Genomic DNA, 25652 nt, shown 5'->3' with positions numbered 1-25652 from the left:
CTTCTTCTGAGCACCCTCTTGCACCCGAGACTCCTCCAACTCCCGAGCACCCTGCAGTGTTGAAAAGCCCCTTTACTGCTGAACGCCTGGTTTCTTCCGAGAGCCCGAAACCGTCTCAGCGCTCGTTGGCTCCTTCTCATGCTGCTGTGTCAGAGCGCCCATCTCTAAAGTGTCACAGAGCACCCAGGCGCCTGTCTTCGCCCGTCCACTCTTTGATTCATGGATCGCCAACTAAGATGAAGCGCCCAATGGCGCCCGAGCTGCCTTTGGTGCCTGATCTTCCGTTGGTGCCAGAGCGTCACCGTGCTTATGCCGCTTACACTTTGACTCCTTCAGCTGTTATTGTTCCCTGAGAAGTTGGGCATTCTTCTGTGCCTCAAACTTCCATGCCTCAAGCTTTACTCTCTTCTAACAAGCAAGTGCCCTCCGTGGTAGACCCAATTCAGAGCAAGCTCGATAGTATTTTGAGCCTGTTGAAGAAGGTTCCATCAACCCCCAACCTATGGACTTGGTTTTGTCTCCTGTATCCTCGGACAAGGAAGAAGTAGTTATTGCTCAAAACGCTTGTCCTTCAGCTTATGCACCACTGCTAAGGTATCTTCTTGCTACCTCCCAAATTGCTTTTTGCCTGCAGCTCCTTCTTCACCCGCGTCAACGTCCCTTGGTGAGTCACAGTCTTCCGAGTCTTCGAGACCACCCAAGTTAGTGGTTTCTTCTTCTGCCAAGAAAGCCTCCAGTATTATTGAGGGATGGCTAGTGGAGAAGAGGGAACAAGGTAGAGCCATTTTCAGCTTCCCTCCTTCTATATTGTCTACGAGGAGACAGCTCTCTTATGCCACAGGGGAAGCTCCTTTTCTGGGAGTTTCTGCCTCCTCCCATGGGGACTTCTCCGGGTTGATCTGTTCCTCTTGTAAATCTGCCTTTGCTTCAGCAAAGATCATGTTCAGTTCGATGGAGCTCTCACACCTTAAAAACTTGTTTAAGGTGTTCGAAATGTTGAGTTTTCTCGATTGGGCAGTGGGTTCTCTTGCCCATAAGATCCTCATGTTTGCTCGTATCTTTGGAAATTGTAGGGGACTCGGTCATAGACCTGTTTGCGACTTTCTGAAACCATCGTCTCCCTCTGTTTTGCTTGCCAGTTCCAGATCCTTTTAGCATGGGCAACTGATGCCATGCTTCAGGACTGGTCAAACAGTCACCTTTATGCATTTCCCCCTTCAGCATGGTAAGACAGGTGATCAACAAATTCCAAACTCACCAAAATCTGTCAATGATCCTAGTGGCCCCCTTTTGGCCAACAAAGGAATGGTTCCTGGATCTTCTCGACCTCCTCGCAGACTTTCCGAGGCTACTGCCTCAAAAACCTCACCTGCTAAAACAGCCCAACTTCTGGCGTTTTCATCAGCGATTGTCTACTCTGGCCCTGACAGGATACAGACTGTCAGGAAACATCTTAGAAAGAAAGGGTTTTCCAGATCGGCTTCGCAAGCTATTGCCAAATGCAGGCGACAGTCCTCTGAAAGAGTATATCAGGTTAAGTGGACAGTTTTCAGAGAATGGTGCAGGAAGTGCAGTGTCCTCTTCTAAGACTATATATATATATATATATATATATATATATATATATATATATATATATATATATATATATATATATATGTATGTATGTATATATACATACATTTATATATATATATTTCAATGACCTGGGTCCGAAGGGACGTCTTATCTTAATGTATCTGTTTTAAGAACAAAATCAAGCATCTCACTTTTCTTGAGATGTCTCTGGTAGCTGTAGCTCTTTCCTTGGGTCAGCGGATCCCTTCTCCTTCCTCTTAGGACTCTCAGTAAACCTATCTTTACACAAAGGCCTACTGAAATGAGACACTGATATACAAAACTAGACTTTATCGACAAATTTAACGAAAGTGATTCAGCAAAAGCTATGCTCACAAAATGATGTGATTCACATCCCCTATCAATGGAAAACATAATTAGAGGAAATGCTGTTTCACAAGCAAGTAGAATAATGATTGTGTGCCAAGCAATACTAGTGAATAACACCCTGGTCATAAAACAAAGTGATAAGGTCATATTTATACAAGACCAAAATAAGCAGTCATATAGTGTGTAAGAGTATAATACACCACTTCCAAATATTCGTTCTCCCAGGACGATGTTCGATTCCTGTTGAAAGAAGCATTTCATTATATTAAAAACCTGGAATGAATGTACATATTCAAGACAGAAATAAAAAAATGCGCAAATGGGCAAATTCACTATCTAGACATCGAATAGTTTCACTGCTTCCCAACCGGGGGTTTTCCTTCTAAAGTCTTGAAAATATATAAATGTCACGGGATGCTCTTGCTTATGTTCTATGGCCGTAAATAATGTATCTTCATTCTGGTGGTTTCTTTAAACACTACACCAGGTTAAACACGCACAAGCCACCCAAGATCGAGGCCATCTCCCCCGTGAGAGTCACTGTTCCTCATAAATATTTCATGGGAGATAGCACACACACACACACATACCCCACTGGAACCTGGGCACTTCCAGCGCATCAGTTCAACATTCTATCATGCTGTTTCCATGTGCCTGGACCATGATCAAATAGTTCTCTGCAGCTGACTAAGTAAATTCCAATGTCAGCACAAATCCACCTGCAGCAAAGTGCCACTGACAGGTCATCACATAGTTCTTCTCTGTCTAAAGACTTAATAGGAGCTCGGACCACCTACTTCTGGACATCCTCGCCCAGATATGCTACCTGTCCAATCAAAAGTTCAGTAAGGGCCAACTCCAAAATCATAGCAAACTGTCTGCACTAGATACGAAAATTATATGTCTCATAACACAGATGTTATTCCAGTAACAGTTCATTTATGGAACACAACATTTGAAATCTTGCATTCTTGATGGACTAAATCTTCTGGATGGCTTGCAATTGTACAAGCCCATGCTTCTCTTCACATCTTGAATTCCTGGTTCTCTTCACATCTTGAATTCCTGGTGATCCAACTATGCTGAATGGCCTGCAACTATGCAAGCCCATGGTTTCCTTCATGTCCTGAATTCCTGGAGATCCAACTATGTTGAATGCTTGGGACTGCACAAGCCCATGTTGAATGCAGCGTTCATGAATCCTTTGCGCTAAAACCAATGTCTCCCAGCAACGATGGCGATTTGTAGGCGTCCTGCCCGACATCTCTCCAAAACCCTGGATCCTTTCATGAAAACACGGGCGTAGAAACCTGCAGGCGTACCATAGATGGCTCCCATCTCTAACTTGTATAAGTTGAGGCTCATAGAAGACATTCCGTACAGCTCTGCTGCGAGAAAGTGGTGTATAATGTAAGTTGGTCATATCAACAGTCAACTCAAAAGATAACTAGCCTGCTGTACTCAGTATGCCATATAAAATGTGAAACAATTCCAAGTTGCTAACTGGAATTTCCACAATCAACCCTCTATCAGGTACACTAACTCTAAGATACTATCCATACAAATTCTTCCCAGTAGAAATTACCCGAGAAACCTACCAATATGCTGAATTCATTAAAGGCAATCCTAAACATCTGAGAGGTAACATATCTCGTAAAGTCATCAAAGTTTTACCTTGGTTAGCAAATACTGCTCAGTGCCTGCTTAATCCCCAGCAGAATAGCAATTGACATACTGGCTCGCTCCTTTGATCATAACAACTACAATTACCAATGGCACAGCCCTCTTAATTCTAAAAGAGAACTGACAAATCCAAATACCCAAATTTGGAAGCCATATTAAAGTCTTCCTAATCCTATCCTAAACCCTAACTGTTTTACCCAAACCTGTAACAGATCAGACAGATTCCATCCGGTATACTGGTTACCCCCCCCCCCAAATCCTAAGTAACAAAACCTTATTATGTAACTCTATATTCAAAGATATTGCATCAGACGACAACCATACATCATCATATTCTTACATAATAACACACGGGCCTAACCTCACTATGAAATTAACCCATGTCACAACTTACAAAGTCATGTGAATGCGAACCATTACCCAAAGCAACAAAGTACTAATGCCAGATGCGAACAATGAAGTCCCTAACCGCCAATGCGATCAATAAAAAAAAAAAAGTAAATAAAAAAGAAATTCATATACAGTATCTATGAAACTCTATGGCATTTTGTACTTAATTTTAACTAAGTATTGCAACACATAAGAGCAAAAACTGAACTCGGACAATTAAAGATTTGTATAACTCTATGGACTAACGTCCTCCCCAGTTAAAAAAAAACTACTACAAGTTACGCCCATTTAAAACCCATTAAAAAAAACAAAAAAGGAAAAAAAAGAAAGAAATGATCATAACCACAGTACAACCCATGAATTAATCCATACAATTCCCATTAACCCATCTTTTTAATTTTAGATATACGTGTCAACCGAGAGACACCCATGTTTTCATCTAGAGCAACAAATCTATTCCCCTTCTTTACTTCCACAACATGGAAAGGACCTTCAAATTTAGGACCTAGTTTATAGTTCAACTGATTCCTGACATTTATCTTCACATAAACCCTATCTCCAACAGCCATTTTAACTCTGTCTGGCTTTGCATTGCCCCTGTCTACCATGTCTTGTGTTTTCATTTCAAGATTCTCAGCAAGATGCGCATATCTCTCTTTCACGGTGGAAACCAGGGATTTAACTGTATCATCACCCGATGGAATAGGCAACAAATCGAACACACCTGCGCTGGATAACCAAACAGCGCCTCATTGGGAGACATTCCAATGGTATCGCTTAACATAGTGTTAAGACTATGTTGCACCTGTGGAATATAGCAATCCCAATTTGGATCATTTCCCCCCATGGTCATCCGAAGATCTTCAATGACCTTCCTATTTGCTTGTTCACACAGACCATTTGCTTCTGGTCTATAGGGAATAATAGTGACTTTCCGAATGCCCATTACATCCGCAAGACATTCTGTTCTATTCATGAACTCCTGACCGTTATTTGTAATGAGAACCTCTGGAACCCCATACCGGCAAATATACCCATTAAAGAATGCAATTGCCACCTCTTCCGCTGTTTTATACTTTAACAGAAAAATCTCTACGAACATAGTTAATTCGTCAACAGTCACCAACAGGTGCCTGTGGCCTTAATTAGATCCACAGAAATTGCTCAACAGGTCCATATGGACTCTTCCTGTGGGTCTGGTAGGAATTGGGAATGATCCCAATTTACAAGAACGACCCTTGACGGCTTACATGCATTACAAACTGAACAACAATTCTCACAAAGTCTTCTACCGAATTAAGCATATTATTCCAAAAGAATTGTCCCCGTGCATTTTGATACATCTCAATCCCCAATGAGGACTGCCAGACCTACCATGAACAGTTTCTAACACCGTAGGTACTAAACTCCTAGGAGCAACTATTTGCACCGTATCACCCTCATCCTCACTATTCCTTAGTCTGTGTCTATCTTCCTAACTAACAAATTACCCTCTAAGTCAAGTCCTGCAAAAGGCAGCTTATAACCCTTCCTAACTAATCCCCCTCTAAGAAACGCTTTTGCATCTCTCAGTATCTCATCTTCATCTTGCTTAGCTTCTACTAAACTAATATCCCAATCTATGCTATCTCCGGATACATAACACGCATGAGTACCTTCTTCATCAGCAAAACTTCTACTAAGGGCGTCTGCTACAACATTCTGTCTACCCTCTATACACTTAAGCTTAGCATCAAAATCCCTGATTGTCAAATACCACCACGCTCTTTTCAGGGAAAGATCTAGCTTGTTAAAAAGATCCAGCAATGGCTTATGATCCGTCAGAACCTCTACTGAATTGCCCAACAACAACATTTTAAAGTGTACTAAACTAGACACTACAGCAAAGGCCTTTTGTTGTTCTTAAATTTTCTACTATAAAATGCAATTGGATGAGTCTTCCATCAAAGTAGCAGCGTCTGTTACCAACGTGAAAGGATGTCATCCACTGGGGGTTACCAAGGCATATAAAAACTGTTTTCCCCATACAAACTGCATCATCCCTCAGAGCATCTGTCAAGGGAAAAGGGAGATGCCTGAACAGAAAAACCCTTTTTACGGAAAAATCCAGCCATTAAAAAGACTGAAAATGGGGGTAGCAAAATCTACAATTGCCTAACTTTATCACCATTCACTCTAACCCCTCTTTAGAAATGACATGACCTAAATATACTATCTGCCTCTTGAGAAAATTACACTTAGCTAACTTTATCTTCAAACCTGCCAATCTAAGCCTCCTAAAAACTTCCCTAAGAACTTCTAAATGTTCCTCTACTGAATCAGTGGCAACTAGGATGTCATCCATGTATATAAAAACTTTTTCCCTAACAAGCCATGCAAAACTGTATTTTTTAGCTTAGTAAATGTCATCGGACTGCCTGCTAAACCAAACAGCATTTGTGTGATTTCATGATGCCCCTTCGGCAAAGAGAAGGCCGTGTACTCTCAACTCTCCTCGCTAAGTGGTACTTGCAAATACCCTTGCATCAGATCGATTGAGGAATAGATATTTGTTCCCACACAAATACAAACCCTTGGTCCTTTACTTATATGGGGAATACTTTTGGCGAAGCTGAACTGGCCGCTAAAGACTTACAAGGCATGCGTTGGTATTACTACCAGCCGGGAAGTTGGTTGGTAACAGTGGGAAACCCACGGTACCAACCACCCGGCTTCGCACATTCACTTTACTTTCCAGCCTCATCTGATGCGGACATGTTTCCCTACTCTCTGCTCGGACCTTCCTGGATGCTAAAGCTTCAACCTTTTCACGGTGTGTTTGTTCTTGTTTTTCATTTTGGCTTGTTACCCCGTATAACTGTGCGCCGTTTGTAATTGTGGATGATCTGTTACAAACCCATAATTTGGATAGGCCTGTGCGCTGGATTTGTCCTGGTAAGGACAAGAAATGTGGTGCCTTCCGCTGTAGTGCTGATTCTGAACCCCACTCCCTTTGCTTAAAAGGTAGGAAAGGGAGCGAGGATCCCCCTGATTGTACTGTTGATGATCCCTGCGATGAGTGTAGGCTTTGGTCCCCTGAGCAGTGGGATAGGTACTCTCGGAGGCCCAGATACAAACGTAAGGAGACTAAGGCATCGGAGGGGCTGTCTTCGGCTCCTTCAACTCCGATAGTTGTTAATCCTTCTCAGTTGTATCTGAGTCTCGAAGGCCTTCCCTTACTGCCCCTTACCAGCACTGAATCTATCTCCCTGTTCCGTGTCTGCATCCGCGGTCAAGAAGGAGGCGAGATCGGTGGACCTGGCCTACACTCCTCTCAGTCCCCTCACCCAGAGTCCCTGATCCCTGAGTTAGGGGGCCCCCCCTACCTGCCTTTGTCTTCCACAGGGTTGGTTTCTGTGCGGGGTTTGAGTCAAGCGTGGGAGTCATTCGGGATGGTTGGCAACCCTGATCTTCCATTGCTCCTCGAGCATATCAACTCTGCTGCGCCGGTGGGAGTACTGCTCCCTCCCCCCACTACCCAAACGGTTGATGCTCTCACGACCACCACCATCACCGCTGTGCTGCTGAGGAGCGTGGTGACCTCGTGGGAACTCATCATGCCTATGATGCGGTTCCTGCCATCTCAATGTTAACGCTTGCTGGTCTGGTCTGCTCGGTTACTCCGCCACCTCCCGGCTACGCTCTTCCACTGTTACCCGTGCCTGCTCCGGACCCCACAGCATTTCCTGTGTCTCCAATTGTTCCTGCTAGTGTACACCCACAGCATGAATCCCCTCGGACTATTGCCCCTGCTGCTGTCCCTGCCCCAGTTCCCGTCGACCCCTGGTCTGTCTTCGGTAAACTGGGGGATGTGGTCTTGTCATTGCTTGAAAAGAAGAAGAAGAAGAAGAAGAAGAAGCGAGCTTGTCAGCCATCCCCATCTTCATCTTCCTCTTCGTCATTGTCGTTGTCGTTGTCATCTTCGTCTTCATCTTCGTCTACCTCTTCCCCTCCCTCTTCTAAGTCAAATTGGGCTGGGAAGGGGAGGGTGGTCCCTCCTCCCCCAAGAAGACTCGCTCTTCTAAGGAGGCGCAGTCCTCTCCTCGGGGAAAGACTGCTGGGTCTCTTGCTGAGAAGGGTACCTCAGTATCCTCCTCAGACGGTTCGGGGGCTTCGTCCTCCTGGACTGGTTCCGTTTCGGTGCCTCCTAAGCGAGCGTCACCGAAGGCACGGTCTCCTACGGGAGACCGCACAGTCTCGACTTCTGTAGCGAGCTCGATCACGGAATGGGAGAAGGGGAAGAGCCTTCGGGCTTCTCCTCCACCCAACCCGTCGTCCTTGCCCAGATTGGACAAAGGATCGGCAGGGAAGGTGACCAAGGGTGTCTCGACTCCAAAGGCGTATGGAGGAACCACGAAGGGGTCCCCACAGCCTTCTTCGTTCGCTTCAACGCTGAAGAAAGCTAGAACACGCCTGGACGGTAGGGACAGCGGCCTCCAATCGGCAGTGTGGAAGGCCGTCCAACGTCGGAGTGTGCATCGGCTGTGAGGAGACCATCCCCTGATTGTCATGGCGGTTGCTCGCCTAGATGAGCAAGTCCGTCTAGGCCCTCTCACGATCTTCCACCACGGGTTGGAGATCGTGAGGGGTCCGTTGCCTCCACTGGTTATACCAGCGGACAAGACGATAGTGTTCGCTCTGCCTCTCCCCCACCGTCAACTTCCTTGGGATTCTCCAGGAGGAAACGGGGTTGGTAGGATTCCTGGGGCTGAGGCCCTTGTGCAGTCAACATCAGGCGCATCCAGCCCTCCCTCGCTCCATGTGAGCAAGAGGTTGTACGCTTCTGTTGTACGAGGCAGAGAGACAGGGTCTGTCTCGGGCTCTCCTGCAGGTGGGGCCTTTCCGGATGACCGCCTCTTGGAAGGTCCTCTTCCGAGAGATCCGGACACTCCGGAAATGCAGAGGGCTTTTGTCAAGGTCGTTGCGCTGATCCATCAGCACAACGGTCTGGAGGAACCACTTCCAACTTTGGAAGAACGGTTGTCCAGGTTGGAAGAGTTCTATGCTTCCAAGAGGGAGCCCAAACCCTCCCTTGGTCTACCGTGGTCTCCTTGGTGGACAGCGTCCTCAAGCAGGTGAACAACTTGGTCTCTGGACCATCGTCTTCACTTCGCTCAACTTGTTCCACCAAGCTGTTACCTCCCATCTCGAGGCAGAAGAGATACTACGTGCCATCGGAAGGAGCACTGTAGCAGAAGGTTGTGGAACTGGGACTAACTCGTCTAGCTCCTGGTGCCACTTCAGCTCAGCTAATGGGGGAGCAGGTGCTTCTTATGCAAGCTGAGCTGAATGCTTTGGAGGGTACGGCTCTGTCTGCCCTCCAAGCGATCTCCTGGTTTGACAACTGGGCCTTCATGTTGTTGAGAATTGCGTCTTTTTCTGGTGCTCAGAGCGAACACCCAACCTTCAGGAGTCTTTGCCAGTCTGGGGGTAAGGCTGTTTCCTTTATAACCCACCAGACAGCAAACCTCTGGGAAAACCTGGTACTGAAGAGAAGGGATGCGGTGTTATCCCGGATCTACAGATCAGTGGGTGCTGAAGCTGCAGTTTCTCTGCGCAATGGACTCATTCTGGACTCCACCTCCCTCTTCCCCAAGGGAGAGGTGGATGCTGCAATGGACAAGAGGAAGGCCGACGAACGCGACTGTCTTGTCCTTCAGGCAGCAACAAAAGGTGTTGTGCAGCCTTCTCGTCCTGCGGCCCAGTCTGTGAACCAGGCTAGCACCCCAGAACCGAAGAAGTCTGGTGCTTCGACGGGTGCTCGGGGTAAAGTCCAGGCCTCTGCTTCTTCGCCTCCGGGGAAGGAAACGCAAGGGCCCTTTCCCCAACCTGTTCCCCCCCCAAGGGGAAAGGTAAGGCAAAGAAGAAGAGGGGAGGGGCTCACTAGGGACAGTGAGCCCTCTCAGATGCTGCCGTCGGTGGGGGGTTGCCTGTCGAGCCATTGGGCAACGTGGCAGCGATACGGAGTGGAGAACTGGGTGGTGGATGTCCTCCGGGAGGGATATTCTCTACCCTTCGAGTTGCCGCATCCCCTCACTGACACTCCAGTCCCGTTCCTATCTTATCTCCAAGACCCCTAGAAGAAACAGGCCCTTCTTCAGGAGGTCGAAACTATGTTGAGCAAGGGAGCCATCAAAGTCGTTGAGGATCGGTCCCCGGGCTTCTACAGCAGGATCTTTCTCATGGAGAAAGCTTCCGGCGGATGGAGGCCAGTGATCGACCTCTCTCCCCTGAATCATTTCATTCGCCAGACACAGTTCAAGATGGAGACGATGCGAACAGTACTGTCGGCCATCAGGGAGGGGGACTTCATGCTGATGGTCAGTTTGATGGACGCGTACTTCCAAGTGCCAGTCCATCCATCGTCTCGTCAGTACCTTCACTTTGTCCTCAACAGAGTGGTCTATCAACTCAAGGTTCCCTGTTTCGGACTGTCGACCGCTCCGCAGGTGTTCACAAAAGTGTTCACCCTCATTTCAGTTTGGGCCCATTCGCATGGGATACATCTGCTGAGGTATCTCGACAGTTGGTTGATCCTGGCAAGCTCCTGCTTGCAGTTGCTGCAAAACAGAGATTGCCTCCTCGCGTTGTGCCATAGCCATAGTGATCAACTTCTGGAAGTCAGATCTCACCCCCAAACAGAGGACTCAGTATCTGGGCATGCTGATCGACATGGCAGCAAGCAGTGTCTTTCCTTCTCAGGCTCGGATCGGCACGTTCAGGAAGGTGGCAAGGTGGTTCCTGGCGAAAGAGGACCAGCCAGCTCAACAGTGGCAAGTCGTAATCGGCCACCTGTCGTCCTTGGAGAAGCTTGTTCCACATGGTCGACTCCACTGGTCTCTCCAGTGGAGACTGAGGGACTTCTGGGATCAGTCTCGGGAGCCCCAGTCGATTCTTGTCCCCATCTCTTAGGAGGTGAGAGACGATCTCGCCTGGTGGATGGACGACAGGAACCTCTGCATAGGGACGCCTCTGTCCTCTCGCCCTCTGGACATGCTTCTCTTTTCAGATGCATCGAGGGAGGGCTGGGTGCACACCTGGAGGAGTTGCTGACTTACGGTGTGTGGGACCAGCACGACCAGTGCCTTCACATCAACGTCCTGGAGATGAAAGCAGCGTTCTTAGGTCTTCAGCGCTTCCAGGACCGTTTGATGGGACACTTGGTGGCATTGATAAGCGACAACACAACCGTAGTGGCATACGTCAACAAGCAAGGGGGTCTTGTCTCCCATGCTCTCCACGAGTTGACGCTGCAGGTGCATCAATGGGCAGTAGCCCACTCTGTGGAGCTGTTGGCCAGGTACATTCCAGGCAAGAGGAATGTCCTGGCGGACATGCCCAGCCATCGGGATCAGGTAGTGGGGTCCGAGTGGTCCCTTCATCAGAGTGTAGCAGACAGGCTCTTCAACCTGTGGGGGTGTCCAGTAGTGGACCTGTTCGCCACCTGGTACAACAGGAAGCGTCCTACCTTCTCCGTTGTACTGGACCGGTGGGCAGCTGCAGAAGATGCCTTCCAGCACTCGTGGGACAACCTTTGAAGTGTATGCTTTTCCTCCATTCTGTCTCCTTCGCCCAGTTCTCAGTTGAGTTCTGGTGTCGACGAACCTTCGAATGATTATGGTGGCCCCCAAGCTTCCAGAGGCCACTTGGTATCCAGACCTGCTGGCTCTGCTCTCCGATGTTCTGAGAGAGCTTCCCCTCAGTCACAACCTTCTTCAGCCCCACGTAGAACGTTACCACCAGGCCGTGGCCTCCCTGTCTCTTCTTGCCTGGAGGTTATCCACCATCTCTTGTGAGCGCGAGACTTTTCTTGCCGAGTAGCGACAGAGATGGCAGGATACCTCAGGAAGTCTTCAGCGGTGGTTTACCAGGGTAAGTGGGCCGTCTTCTGTAGTTGTGTCTCGTCTGTTGTACGTGCATGATTGGGCATGAAAGGTAGTGACTGGCTCTCTCTTCCCTCCTGTCATCCAACTTTTTACCCTCGGGCAGAGAGTTTAGGCTATACAAGCTCAACCAGACGTCAGATGCAGGTGAGTTTCATTCCTCGAGTATTCTAATCGATGTTACCTTTCAGGTACACATTAGATGTAATGTCCCCTCTTTTCCCCTGCAAGGCGGGGAAGGGGTTGTGGGCTAACTACCAAACCCATTCTTCATTTTGTTCCTTAGTCTCCAACATTTTCCAATCACCTCTCATGTGGCTGGGAAAGGTTCTCTCTAGCTTTCACCCCGCTGTGTGCTCGCTTACCTACTGTAACCTCGTCAAGCAAAGGCGGTCTAGTAGACTGGTCCGTGACATTACAGTTCTCATAACGGTGATCACGGTCTGGTGGCCATGTCCTCCTGGCTCTTACACCAGGAGAACACAAGGTGTGGTTGAACTTCCAGTCATTCAGAGACCTCCACTCAGATTCCTCTCACCAAATCTTGAGTCGCCATATAAGTAAAGGAGCGAGGGTTTGTATTTGTGTAGGAACAAATTGCATTTTTTAAAAGTAAAATGCATTTTCCCTAACATACAAACTCAAGGTCCTTTACTCAGGTTAACCACCTCAGCCTCCCCACAGTCTGCCCTAGACCAGAAAGTAAAGTGAATGCACAAAGCCGGGCAGTTGGTACCGTGGGTTTCCCACTGTTACCAACCAACTTCCCGGCTGGTAGTAATACCAACACATGCCTTGCAAGTCTTTAGCAGCCAGTTCAGCTTCGCCGAAAGTATTTCCCATATAAGTAAAGGACCTCAGGTTTGTATGTTAGGAAAAATGCATTTTACTTTTAAAAAATGCGATTTTTCCCCCCAATCTCTATAAATAAATCTGGCAAACACGTCACAGGGTAGTGATCAGGAATGGTTCTCTTGTTCAACTTCCTAAAGTCTACACAAACTCGGACTGAACCATCCTTCTTAGGCACTGCTAACAATGGGAAATTAAAAGGCGACGAACTGGACCTAATGATGCCTTCTTCCTCCCACTTATTAACCTCTTGCTCTACCTGTTCCCTAATCTTAAAAGGAATCCTATATGAAGGAAAAAAAATAGGCTGTTTCGCCCTCCAACTGAACCTTGTGTTCTAACACATTTGTTAATCCTAACTTGTCCCCTTTTAGTGCGACTATGTCTGCAAACTCGTCTAGAACATCTGCACCCCCAGCATATTCTTTATAATCAGCATTGGCTAACTGATCCCTAAAAACTTGCCTTCTAGTGTGTAAATCTGCTTCTGAAAAGCAACAAAAATCCCTGACAATAGCTACTGAATTATCTTCATCAACCCAGTCAACAAAGTCAGTTGCATAAGTACCCCTCTGATAATTGCAAACTGAATCATTACAGTTTAGCAATTCCACCCACATATACCCTGAACTCATTACCCTATTTATAGAAGCTGTACACACTACCCCCTTCAGCTTCTTGGTACCTTCATCCACACACATCTGTCTGGATTTATTCACTCCTTTCACTTGAACTTTCACCATCGCAACCATACCAGGACCAAGCACCACATCATCCGTCAAAACCCCCTTATAACATCTCTCATTCCCCGACACATGTTCCTCATTTACCCCCGAATCCTCATGTACACCCTATCCATCGTCATCTACTACACCCACATCTGTCCCTTCATACGGCATGAACACCCCAGGTACTCCCACAGTTATACCGCAAACCCCTGTATGAACCGATATCTTTTGTCTCCAACATGCTGGATGACCCAGTAACAAAGTATCCCCCAAAATACCCTCTTGTGTAACCAAAAATGTTTCTATGAAAGATCTACCCCCGAGAGATAAATCTACATCTATGTTTCCCAAAATCTGTAACCTGTTTGCTTGAACATCACATACAGCATCCTTAACGGGTCTCAAAGAACGATCGGAAAACATCGATATGAACAACACACAATTCATCAGATTAATGGAGGCGCCTGTATCTATAAAGACCCTTAAATTTATACCATGTACATACCCAATTATGACTGGCTTTAGCCCTGAGGGTTCTCCCAGAAGTCCTATATCCCAAGAAATACCCATCCAGTTTCCCTTTAATACAGGTCAGTCTTTAGACAATGTCTGCTGATCACAAGATCCCCTCAAAAAATCCATGTGATGAACTTTCTTAGTTGAGCTACCAAAGTTCTGAAATGCAGGCTTATCATTATACTGTCTCCGAGATGGGCAGGACCGCCAAGGATGACCATAACTGTTACAACTGCCACCAATACTTAACACTGCAAAATCTCTTAATGTGTCCCTGCATATTACAATTAAAGCAACGTACCAAGGGGATCCTAGAACTCAAGCCAACCACTGATCTTTGGCTATTCCAACTTTCAACAAAGCCCTTCGAACCGTGGACTGGATCTCCGTGTCCTACACAGCCATAGGCTGATCTAAGGAATCTCTGATCACTATTTCCTCTCCTCATTTTCGCAGCTTTTTTCTTCATAAATAAATCCGTTAACTTATTCTTGGCTGATCACAAATGCAGAAAAATTCCCAAGTCCTGCAAAAGTACACCCTTTACAGAAAAACACAAGAAAATAAATTTCCCCTGATAGAATTCCCATACAACATGAAGCCTAGAATGTTAATTCCCTTTACTGTAACAATTAATTCCCAAAACTCAAAAGAAGGTACTAATCAAACCCACCATTAAATCCAAAGTTAATTAAACCCACCATTAAATCCAACATTGATTAAACCGTTAATTAAATTCAAAATTAAGTAAGCCCAAAATTAAATTCAAAATTTACTGACCCCACAAATAAATCCAAAGTCCCATGGGGAAAAAAAATGCTGGTTGAGTGCACAGCTGATTGGCCAAAGTCGGCCAAGTTCACTTCTTCAAGGCAAAACAACAACAAAAAAACAGCCAGTCTCCACAAGTAAAGAGAATGGGAATCCACTCTCACGAATAAATATTTTTCCCCCCAATCTCTGTAAATAAATCTGGCAAACTCACCACAGGGTATTGATCAGGAATGGTTTTCTCGTTCAACTTCCTAAAGTCTGCATAAACTCGGACTGAACCATCCTTCTTAGGGACTGCTAACAACGGGAAATTAAAAGGCGACGAACTGGGCCTAACGATGCCTTCTTCCTCCCACATATTAACCTCTTGCTCTACCTGTTCCCTAATCTTAAAAGGAATCCTATATGAAGGAGCAAAAATAGGCTTAGTTTCGTCCTCCAACTGAACCTTGTGTTCTAACACATTTGTTAATCCTAACTTGTCCTCTTTCAGTGCGACTATGTCTGCAAAGTCGGCTAGAACATCTACACCCCCAGCATATTCTTTATAATCAGCATTGGCTAACTGATCCCTAAAAACTTGCCTTCTAGCGTGTAAATCTGCTTCTGAAAAACTACAAAAATCCCCGACAATAGCCACTGAATTATCTTCATCAACCCAGTCAACAAAGTCGATTGCATAAGTACCCTTCTGATAATTGCGAACTGAATCATTACAGTTTAGCAGTTCCACCCGCAATTTTAACCACATGGCCAACAAGTGAGGAATAAGTAGATACCGACTCCCACCTACAAATCCCCGTCGAACTCGGGTATTTGTATTTAGAATGGCTATCAACCCACCTCTGCCATGCGAACCATGTAGTGCGTTTGTCACGCGCAGCCATATTATGAATGAATTTTTATCACATCACTGTGATTCTTATATAGGCATTTAGCTACAAAGGAGACAACGAACTTATTATCAACTAAAAAATTCCTCTTCGGGTAACATATGAAAAAATATTATTTCCGAGGCTGAGCGAATTGGATATTAAAGGACGTTTGTAGCATAATGCTTGTATAAGAATCACGGTGATTTGATAAAAATTCACTCCTTGTATGGCTGCGTGCGACTAAGGCACTACAGGGTTAGTATGGCAGAGGTGGGTTGATATCAATTCTAAATACAAATACCTGAGTTCGACGAGGATTTGTAGGTGGGAGTCAGTATCTACTTATACCTCACTTGTTGGCCATGGGGTTAAAATCGCATCACTGTAGTCCTGAGTTCTTGTCTTGCGTGGTTCTAGCCCTGAGAGACGAACTTATTATCAACTAAAAACTTTATTATCAACTAAAAACGTTTTCCCTTTGGGTAACATTATATATATATATATATATATATATATATATATATATATAATATATATATATTACATATACATATATAATTACATATATATACATAAATAATTGAGTTGGATATTAAAGGACATGCTTTTTTTTCCCATTTTTGTAGCCTTCTTTAACTTTGAATATATACAGTATATACATTATATATATATATATATATATATATATATATATATATATATATATATATATATATATATATATATATATATATATATATATATATATATATATATATATATATATATATATATATATATATATATATATATATATATATATATATATATATATATATATATATATATATATATATATATATATATATATATATATATATATATATATATATATATATATATATATATATATATATATATATATATATATATATATATATATATATATATATATATATATATATATATATATATATATATATATATATATATATATATATATATATATATAGATATATATATATATATATATATATATATATATATACATATATATATATATTTATATATATATATATATATAGATATATATATATATATATATATATATATATATATATATATATATATATATATATATATATATATATATATATATATATATATATATATATATATATATATATATATATATTTTTCATTTTAACATATATTTTTCCCATTTTTTATATGGGGTAATAGATATATATATATATATATATATATATATATAGATATATATATGCCTTATTTATATAAGGACTTTGAATATATACATATATATATGATGTATATATATATATATATATATATATATATATATATATATATATATATATATATATATATATATATATATATATATATATATATATATATATATATATATCTATATATATATATATATATATATATATATATATATATATATATATATATATATATATATATATATATATATATATATATATATATATATATGTATGTGTGTGTGTGTGTGTGTGTGTGTGTGTGTGTGTGTGTGTATGCAGAGAGAGAGAGCACAAACAAAGCTGAATAGTTATTGATTTGTCAAAAACAAGATTAATCAAAGAAATTTTATAAAACTTGTGTACGATATTTGGCAGTTTAATAAACTACATGCTCGAAGTAGGGTATGGCATACTTTAATGCCCTGCTTAGACTAGGCATAATCCACTTGTATTCAGTTGATATTGAATCAGTCCCTCTATCTTGTTAAGTTGGTAGGTAATAACGGAGTTAGTGGCTGATGAAGAGTTAGAAATTTATTTCTGGTGATAGAAATTCATTCACCTATAATGTGGTTCGGAGTCTCAAAGCTCCTTTCCGTTTTACCTTCATGCCAGGGCTATCAACATATAACCTTCATTCGAGGGTTTCGGAATGTAGTGGCAGACAATTTCAGTCACCAGGGTCAGGTGATAGGGACCCAGACATCACGGAAATATTGCTCGATCTTCGGGGCCTCCCAACAACTGACCTCTTTGCTACCTAGCACAACAGGAAGCTGCCGGTGTTCTGCTCAATTGTACCTGACCCATGGGCAGTTAGAAGATGCCTTTCAGCACCCATGGGACAATCTCGAGGCATACGCCTTTCCTACATTTGGCCTGATTCATCGGGTAATCAATAGGTTCATGATCACCCCGAATCTCAGGATTACCCTGGTGGCTCCCAAGTGGCTACACGCCAAATGGTATATCCTTACCTGCTAGCTCTACTTCCCGAGGTATCAAGAGAGACTCCCTCTCGGCACAACCTACTATGCCAGCCACACGTAGAGAGGTATCATCAGGCTGTGGAAGGACTGTCACTTCACGCCTGGAGACTATCCAGCATCTCTTGCGAGCTAGAGGTTTTTCTCTGTGCACAGTGACAGAGATGTTTGGATACCTTCGTAAATCCTCTACAGTTGTGTATCAGGGGAAATAGGCTGTCTTCTGTGGTTGGTGTTGTAGACAGTATTTCTCCAGTCGGAGCTACTCTTCAACAGGTAGCAGACTTTCTTGTCTTTCTTTGTCGAGAGAAGCTTCTCTCCATCTCAGCTATTAAGGGCTACAGGGCTGCCCTTGACTAAGTCCTTCACTTGAAAGGCATCGATCTCTCTTCCTCATGGGAGACCTCTATGTTGTTGAGAAGTTTCGAACAGTCTTGCCCTCCTAGGGTACTCAGGCCCCCTGAGTGGGATGTGACTCTTGTTTTATGGACCCTGACTCGTACACCCTATGAGGCTTTACGAGATTCATCTGACAGGGACCTGACCCTCAAGACTGTGTTCTTGCTTGCTCTGGCATCGGCGAAGAGTTGGTGAACTACGTGGACTTTCCTTCGATGTTGAGCACTCGAGGGGATGGGATCTCTGTAACGTTCGAGTTGTCCCGGAATTTGTAGCGAAGACTCAGAATCCGTCGGTCCCTGATGCCAGATTTGATTCCTTTTCGATCCCTGCCCTAGAGGACTTCATTGTTGGTGATTGGGATGAGATGCTACTGTGTCAGGCCTGAGTGTTGATGACTCTTCGTTAGTACTGCACTGGCTTGATCAAGAAAGAGGTGTCCAAGAACATGATTTCTATCTGGCTTCATGTGACACTCAAGTGAGCGTACTCTGCGTCTGACGAGGTGGATGGGAGTATGATCTGAGTAAGAGTTCATTAGGTTAGGGATATTGGTCCATCCCTCACATTCTGGAAGAACCTGTTGGTTCCACAGGTATTGAAAGTTCCTTGTTGGACAGCTCGGTATAGCTCTTGGGTAGTACACTGCTGTGCCTGCGTTCGAATCTCCGGCCGGCCAATGATAGAAATTCATTTCTCAGTGCAGTGTGGTTCGGATTCCACAGTAAGCTGTAGGTCCCGTTGCTAGGTAGCCAATTGGTTCTTAGCCACGTAAAATAAGTCTAAACCTTCGGGCCAGCCTAGGAGAGCTGTTAATCAGCTGAGTGGTCTGGTTAAACTAAGGTGTACTTGACTTTTTTTCCAAAGGTATTGAGGGGGGGGGGGAAGTTTTGTCTCTGCAACTGCATTCACGTCCTTCTTCCCCCGGGATGTTGCCCACAGGTCCTTGGACACATTTTCCTTGGGTCCTGTGGTGGCTGCTCAGCAAGTTGTGTAGCTCCCCCCGGCTCCCTAAAAGGTAGCATCTCGTCTAAGATGTATGGTAGCGAGAGAGAGAGTGTTTGTGACTGGCCTCTTTCTTTTTCTCTTTTTTCTGCCCTCTCCTGTTGGGCACAGAGGCAAGTGGCGAGCTGTCACATGCTGGAGCAGCAAGCCATGCAGGTGAGTCTACAGTAGATAATGGAGTATCCTGTCTATAATCTAGAGTACAGTAGATTATTAGTTGCAAGTCCTCCCCCTCTCTCTAGCAAGGGGAGAGAGGGGCTGACAGTAAAGCAAACCTGTTGGTTGTATTAGCCTTTTATTGTCTCCGACGCTATGGGTTTATTCAAGCTCTTTTTGAAATTCATTCTTTCAAAAGGCCCAGAAGTCTGGCAGTTGAACAAATATTCCATATGTTCAACAGATCAGAGGCACGGGACTCCTTTCTTAGCTCTTCGAGACCTGGAAGAGAGGCCCAGGTGAGCAGAACTACCAGTCACTTCAGAGATTTACCCAGAATCCACCCACCAAAGGGTAAGTCATCTATGTAAAGACCAATGGTTTGTAGTACTTGTCTAGGAACAAACTACAAATTTTTTAGGTAATTTGTATTTTTCCTAACATACAAACCTGAAGGTCTTTACATTATGGCCCACCTCTGCCACCCCTTATTTTGATACTTGGACCAAAGGGCAAAGTGGCGCGCAGATCAATGAGTGGGCAGGGCTTCCCTCCTTACCGTTGGCAGCTAACGACCTTGTTTGAAAGTTATGGCCATTCTGGCTTGCATTTGCAAGCAATATCCTATGTAAAGACCTTCAGGTTTGTATGTTAGGAAAAATACAAATTACTTTAAAGATTTGTAGTATATATGACTACATTATTATTTTTTTCCAACTAAATATTGGTATCATTATTGTTTATTCCTTTTGCTCAGATAGGAAAGACCTTTCTTTGGACAGCAGGAGGGAAGATTGTGGCATTTCCTTGGATTGTTCTGGATAGGAACAATGTGCTAAGGAACCAACTAAGCAGGAGGAGTCTTATTCTGCCTGCAGAATGGTCTCTGAATTTTCAACTGTGTCAGCTTCTATAAGAATTGTAATAAATCTGAACGTAGGCATATTCGTGACTTGGAACAGAAAGTTACCAATCGTTAACTTCTACTTCCAAGTCTTCTGGAAGAGAGATACTTATCAGGTTGAGAGGGTCCAAGGCATATAGGATTTTCCCAGGACTACCTTGGTGGTTGTAGGAGGATTGATTTTGGGTTTTATTGCATCTGTGGTATAGTATTTCCCTGTAACTCATTCTTTCAGAAAGTTGCTCTAAAACTTCTGCTTGCTGAAGTTTTCTAAGCTTCCACATGATTCCAATGGTCACGTTAACACCATAACCATATTGCGCTATAATGAGGTTTGTCTGGTGTTGACTTAAGATCTATCCTCAGGTTTGCAAGACGTTCAATAACTAGTGTTTTCAGAGGCAGTGGTTAGTTTCTTTCTTATGGAGTTGGGCTGGAGGTATTTCCTGACCATGCACCTATATAGACAACTTCATTAAGTCCTTAGTTTCCTAGTTACCCTAAATGCTGTCAGTTCCAGCTATTAGAGATATTAGTTCTTTGTCTGCCTGTGTTTTAGGTAATGCTCTACTAGACATTGCTTACAACCTGGACCCCAGGAGGTCATTAGGTCAGGTGTAATTAAGGTGCCTGGTACACCATAGCTTTTTGGGGACCTTGTAGGGTTTAGTTTTGCCTGCAAAGCTGTTCAAGTCTTTAGCAAAATCCTCTTGAAGCAGTTAAACCCTCTCTTGGTAGCCCTAGGGCCTGTGAAATGGTGAGAGAATTCCAAGTGTTGCAGAATGCTGGCTTTTGCATTAAATCTACTAGTTTTTTTGTTCCTGGCCTAGGTTGGGGCATTTCCTTCTCAGGGTTGTTAAATGCAGACTGGACCTTATTTAAAGGTATTGAATTTGACTTTTATGCTATATAAGAGCAATTAGTGTGCACACAAATGTATATATATATATATATATATATATATATATATATATATATATATATATATATATATATATATATATATATATATATATATATCAATTAGTTCTCAAATAGATTTTTAAAGACAGTATTAATCATTTTATTATCGAACACTACTATTGCTAAATGCACTCCCCTTTTTTCTGTTAGTTGGATCTTCCTGAGTTATTACCTTACTGGAGGTAATTATTCATTATGAAAATTTTAGTGGATATACTCAGCCGCTGAGATAAATAATAGCAATGGAAGAAGCTCAACATCCAAAGATTGGATGTAGACAGTGGGCTGTGGGGGTCCCTTCTTATGGACCTGTTTGAGACTAAGGGGAGTCTTCTTTTTGCAATTTTTTTTCACTAGTGCAAGATCTTCTAGCTTGGGCAGGGACACCGAGCTGTTACCTGGTTACGTCTGGACTGTAATGCCTTTACTATGTTATGCTAGGTTTTAGGACGTCATCAATTTATTAGGGCAACTTTGTAAATTGTCTCTTGGCATTGATTACTCCAGGTGACCAGGGAAGGCTGGGTTTCCAGTTCCTTTCAGTGGTGGACGCATGCAACCAAGTGATAAAAGGTGTCATTGCAATCCCATAAGCTACAGATGACTGCAGGGTATGGTCCATGGTTCCATTGAGCTTAAGGTGGGGTCTTGCAATAAGGCCTTTATCAGTGCTGATAGAGAATTGACTAATTGATTCTGCCAATGCCAGTAGCCAGGGTGGAAGTCATGGTCCCGTTAAGGGTTTTTTTTCACCACCAATAGCTCCATAGACAACAAGATTAGGTTTCTGTTGTTTCTCAGGCATGAGGAAGCTCCTTGCTAGCAGCCTTTAAGGCTAAAAGACCATGTTGGCTTTGGCTATAGGCTTGTCTGAGGACAAAGACATCTAGACATTTTTCAAGGTGTTAAGGTGGAGTTTCCCAGGTCTCTGCTGCGTACTTTACCTTGTAATCTGTATGCGGCTCTTCAGTTCATTATTTTGTTTAATCCATTTAGCACAAGCTTCTTGTAAAGAAGTTTCTGTGGAAACTTCACTGTAACCTTAGACACAGCTAAAGAGTGAGAGAGACACAATCTTAGTCAGATAAAGTAGGCTTAGTGAAGACAAGGCAATTGTTTTTGCCTTATATTGGGCTAAGTACGGTTTTGGGCTAAGCCCTTACCTACAACAGTATCTTTACCTACCCTGAGGAACTTGATCCCTTGGGGGACCAGTGTAGACTTTATGAATTGTTGGATTTGCACTAAAAAGATTAAACATGATTTAAAGGTTCTGTGTATAGTGATTCGGAAACCAGAACTTCTGATGAGTAGGAATGTAATGTCCTTTTCACTAGGACTTTGGTTAAGGACTTTCTTGCTAATTTCTATCCTTAATGGAAGGTAAACCATTTGACATGTGAGCAATGACTAAAACTTTTAAATTTGGAAAGAATTTATCCTTGGATAAGATATTGAAGTCACTCAGTGGCAGGCTAATCTTGTATTTGCTATTGTTCACCTTCATTGTACGGAGATTAAGTATCATTATTGCAGAGCATTAATAACTCCTGTTTTGTGTAGGGGATATGTCCTGAATTGATCAGTAGCCTTTGTTGGCCTACTGCTTTTAAACCTAGTCGTGGTTTTGGGGAAGTTTGTGGGTACTCAGTGTTGAGTATTAGAAGTATTCCTTTTTGTATGTACGGGTATGTACTTGTTAGTTATCCATCGTTGACTCTGCAGGGTTTTGACACAGTAACCCCACCCCTTATTCTGCTGAAGGGGGGCTGCCGTCCAAAGAGACCTCAGCTATCTTCACGATGAGGATCTCATACCTGAGTGACAGTCCTCCTAAGGCGGCAGTAGTAGTTAATGGGTTGAATTCACTGGGTAAACAAACGCTAATTTTGTACAAAATATTTTGTTACTAAGTAGCCTTTAAAGGGTTAGCTGATTTTCACTTTGCCCCCCACCTTTTTCAAACATGGGAATCAGATATATAATGGAGAGGTAAGGTTCATTTCAAAAATATAAATACTTAATTTAAGATTTATTTTTTAAATACCTCTCCATTATATAAATTGCCTTCCCTGTCTCCCCACATTCAAAAGTGGGCAGAAGTAGACTGACCAGCAACGATTGTTTGTACCTACCGGTCTCCTGGTGGGGGTAGGGAAAGTAGATGGAAAAAAAACGGATATTCTTAGAAAACAGAGCATTCGCGGTTTTTTTTGTTTCTGTCTATCAAACTACCACTGGAGTGGAAGTACAAGCTATGTAATGGAGAGGTAAGTATTTAGAAAGTATTTATATTTTATCACTGTTGATATTTCATCCATAATACAGTAAAAATATTTAAAATGTGAATTTCTTAAGTAGGCAAGAGAGCACCAAATAGGCTATAGCAAGTTTACCCATGCCATGGAATAAGTGTGTACGTACGTGTTGACATTTTTTTTTTTTGCTTGGTCTGTTGAATGTACTGTACTTCATTACAAGTTTAGTTGACTCTGTGATTATCACACATATCATAACAGTACACAAGAAAATATTTAACACTGTTGATATCTCAGCTATTTCTCTCTCTCTCTCTCTCTGCACTTGATTGCGTTGCTTGTTTGTTTTGAAAGAATAAAAAGTTAGGAAATGCAGTAAAAATATAAATGAATACTGTAGCATAAAATATAAATAAAAAGTAAAGGAGTGCTTGTGTGTGTTACTGTACTTAGGCTTCGATGTAAACATACCCCGGTTATTGTTCTCTTTCTCTCCTGTATCTCAGTACTGTACATATCCTTTAACAAAATGTGAATTACTATATCATAAACATAAAAACATGAAACCAAACAAGCTCTATCAAGTCAGGTCTACCTAGACCAATTCACCCATCGTACACTGCATCCCCCCTCCCAGCCATAGAAACTGCTCCCGAGCCCCACCCGCCTTCCAAAACAACATATCTGAGCCTTCATCTACCCAGCCTTACTGCCCCCCCCCCCTCTCTGTGATGGTGCCAAGCCATCTGACTCCCCCATCATGGAAACTTCTTGAGGCCCCTCATCATGGAAACTTCTTGAGCGCCCCCCCAACTTCATGTAAACTTCTTGAGGCCACCCCCATCCTCTAAAACCCTTTCCTGGTCAGTTCAAGCGTCGGCAGTGTTGCCAACATTTTCTTGAGGCCGCGCAGCATTGCCAACCATTGGAGGACGGTTTTTTCAAATTTGTTGAAATTTATATATACAGTATTATATATCTTTGGGGCCTGGATCTGGTTCGGGTTGTCTGATAATGTCGAGTTCCAGATAATGGTGATCCGCATAATTGAGGGATTGCTAGCAAATTGTCAAGACCCAGAAGTTTCTGGCTGAGATGGGTAATGCTGCTGCCGTGTGCCACTCCCTCCCGCTCTAAGAGTATGACAGCAATGCTTACAAAGTGGGGGAGTCTGGTCAGATTGGCGACAGGATTGCCACTAACCCTTGTTACCAAAAATGGCAACACACTGAAATACTGAAACGTATGTTATTGATGGATAACCTAACCTAACTGACAACCTAACGCCGGTTAGGGCACTGAAGCAACTGTGAGAGTCTAGGCTAAGTTGCTAACCCAAGGTAGCCTAGTGTAGGAATGTGCCTAACTTATAACACTTACTACTTTGATGGGTGTATCGAATTAATTGCCAAATCATAAAATCACGACAACTTTATTGCATGAATCTAAATGTCAATACTGTAATGATGACTACACAGCAAAGCAAGGTGAGCCAGTCACCAAAATTTGACTGAAATGAATTAACCAAGATGTTCACATTGACAAAACTAATGTTCTGCATTTAACTGAATTGATTAACAAGCACATGTTTGGAAAGTTGGAATCAGTTGCACCAATTATCTTGAAAATCACCTTCATTGAAAAGGATTTTTGCCTCACCTCATACAACGATGCCCGCCATAACAAGCAAAATGGAGGGAATTCCTTAGTGGGTTTCAGCTACACTGGATAGCAGACTAGGAGTTGAACTTTTATTTGGTAGCCATAGATAGTATACTGCAGCCTGTTTCTCTACATCAGAATCTTTTCTCTAGCACCCATTTTAATGTTTTGAGAAGCTGCAAATTAATTGGAAAAATCTAAAAAAATCAGAATAATGAATTTTAAAACAAGTAAATTTTATGATTTTACCTAATTTATTTTGAATTTTTATATACCTTTTTAGTGAGTATGTATGGAAGCATGAGTTTAAAAGTGTGTTCCAGTATGAAAGCGTATACCTTTTACAGCTTTTAATTTCATT

General features: G+C 42.9%; 2 long non-coding RNA genes across 2 annotated transcripts in view; one reads left to right on the top strand and one right to left on the bottom strand.

Moving 5' to 3' along the window:
- LOC136845568 (uncharacterized) overlaps positions 1-25652 on the top strand; it is a 301515-nt gene that overhangs the window by 25036 nt on the left and 250827 nt on the right. The window lies entirely within an intron of this gene.
- LOC136845567 (uncharacterized) lies at positions 1894-25376 on the bottom strand. The gene is made up of 2 exons (XR_010855184.1): positions 25289-25376; positions 1894-3335 (listed from the first exon to the last, which is right to left on the bottom strand). It is a non-coding gene; the product is annotated as an uncharacterized lncRNA (long non-coding RNA).

This window comes from Macrobrachium rosenbergii, chromosome 14 (assembly GCF_040412425.1).
Source record: "Macrobrachium rosenbergii isolate ZJJX-2024 chromosome 14, ASM4041242v1, whole genome shotgun sequence".
In the NCBI taxonomy this organism is placed as follows: Eukaryota; Metazoa; Arthropoda; class Malacostraca; order Decapoda; family Palaemonidae; genus Macrobrachium; species Macrobrachium rosenbergii.
Note: the sequence above shows the minus strand (reverse complement) of the source record. Positions and strands in the feature narration are given on the sequence as shown.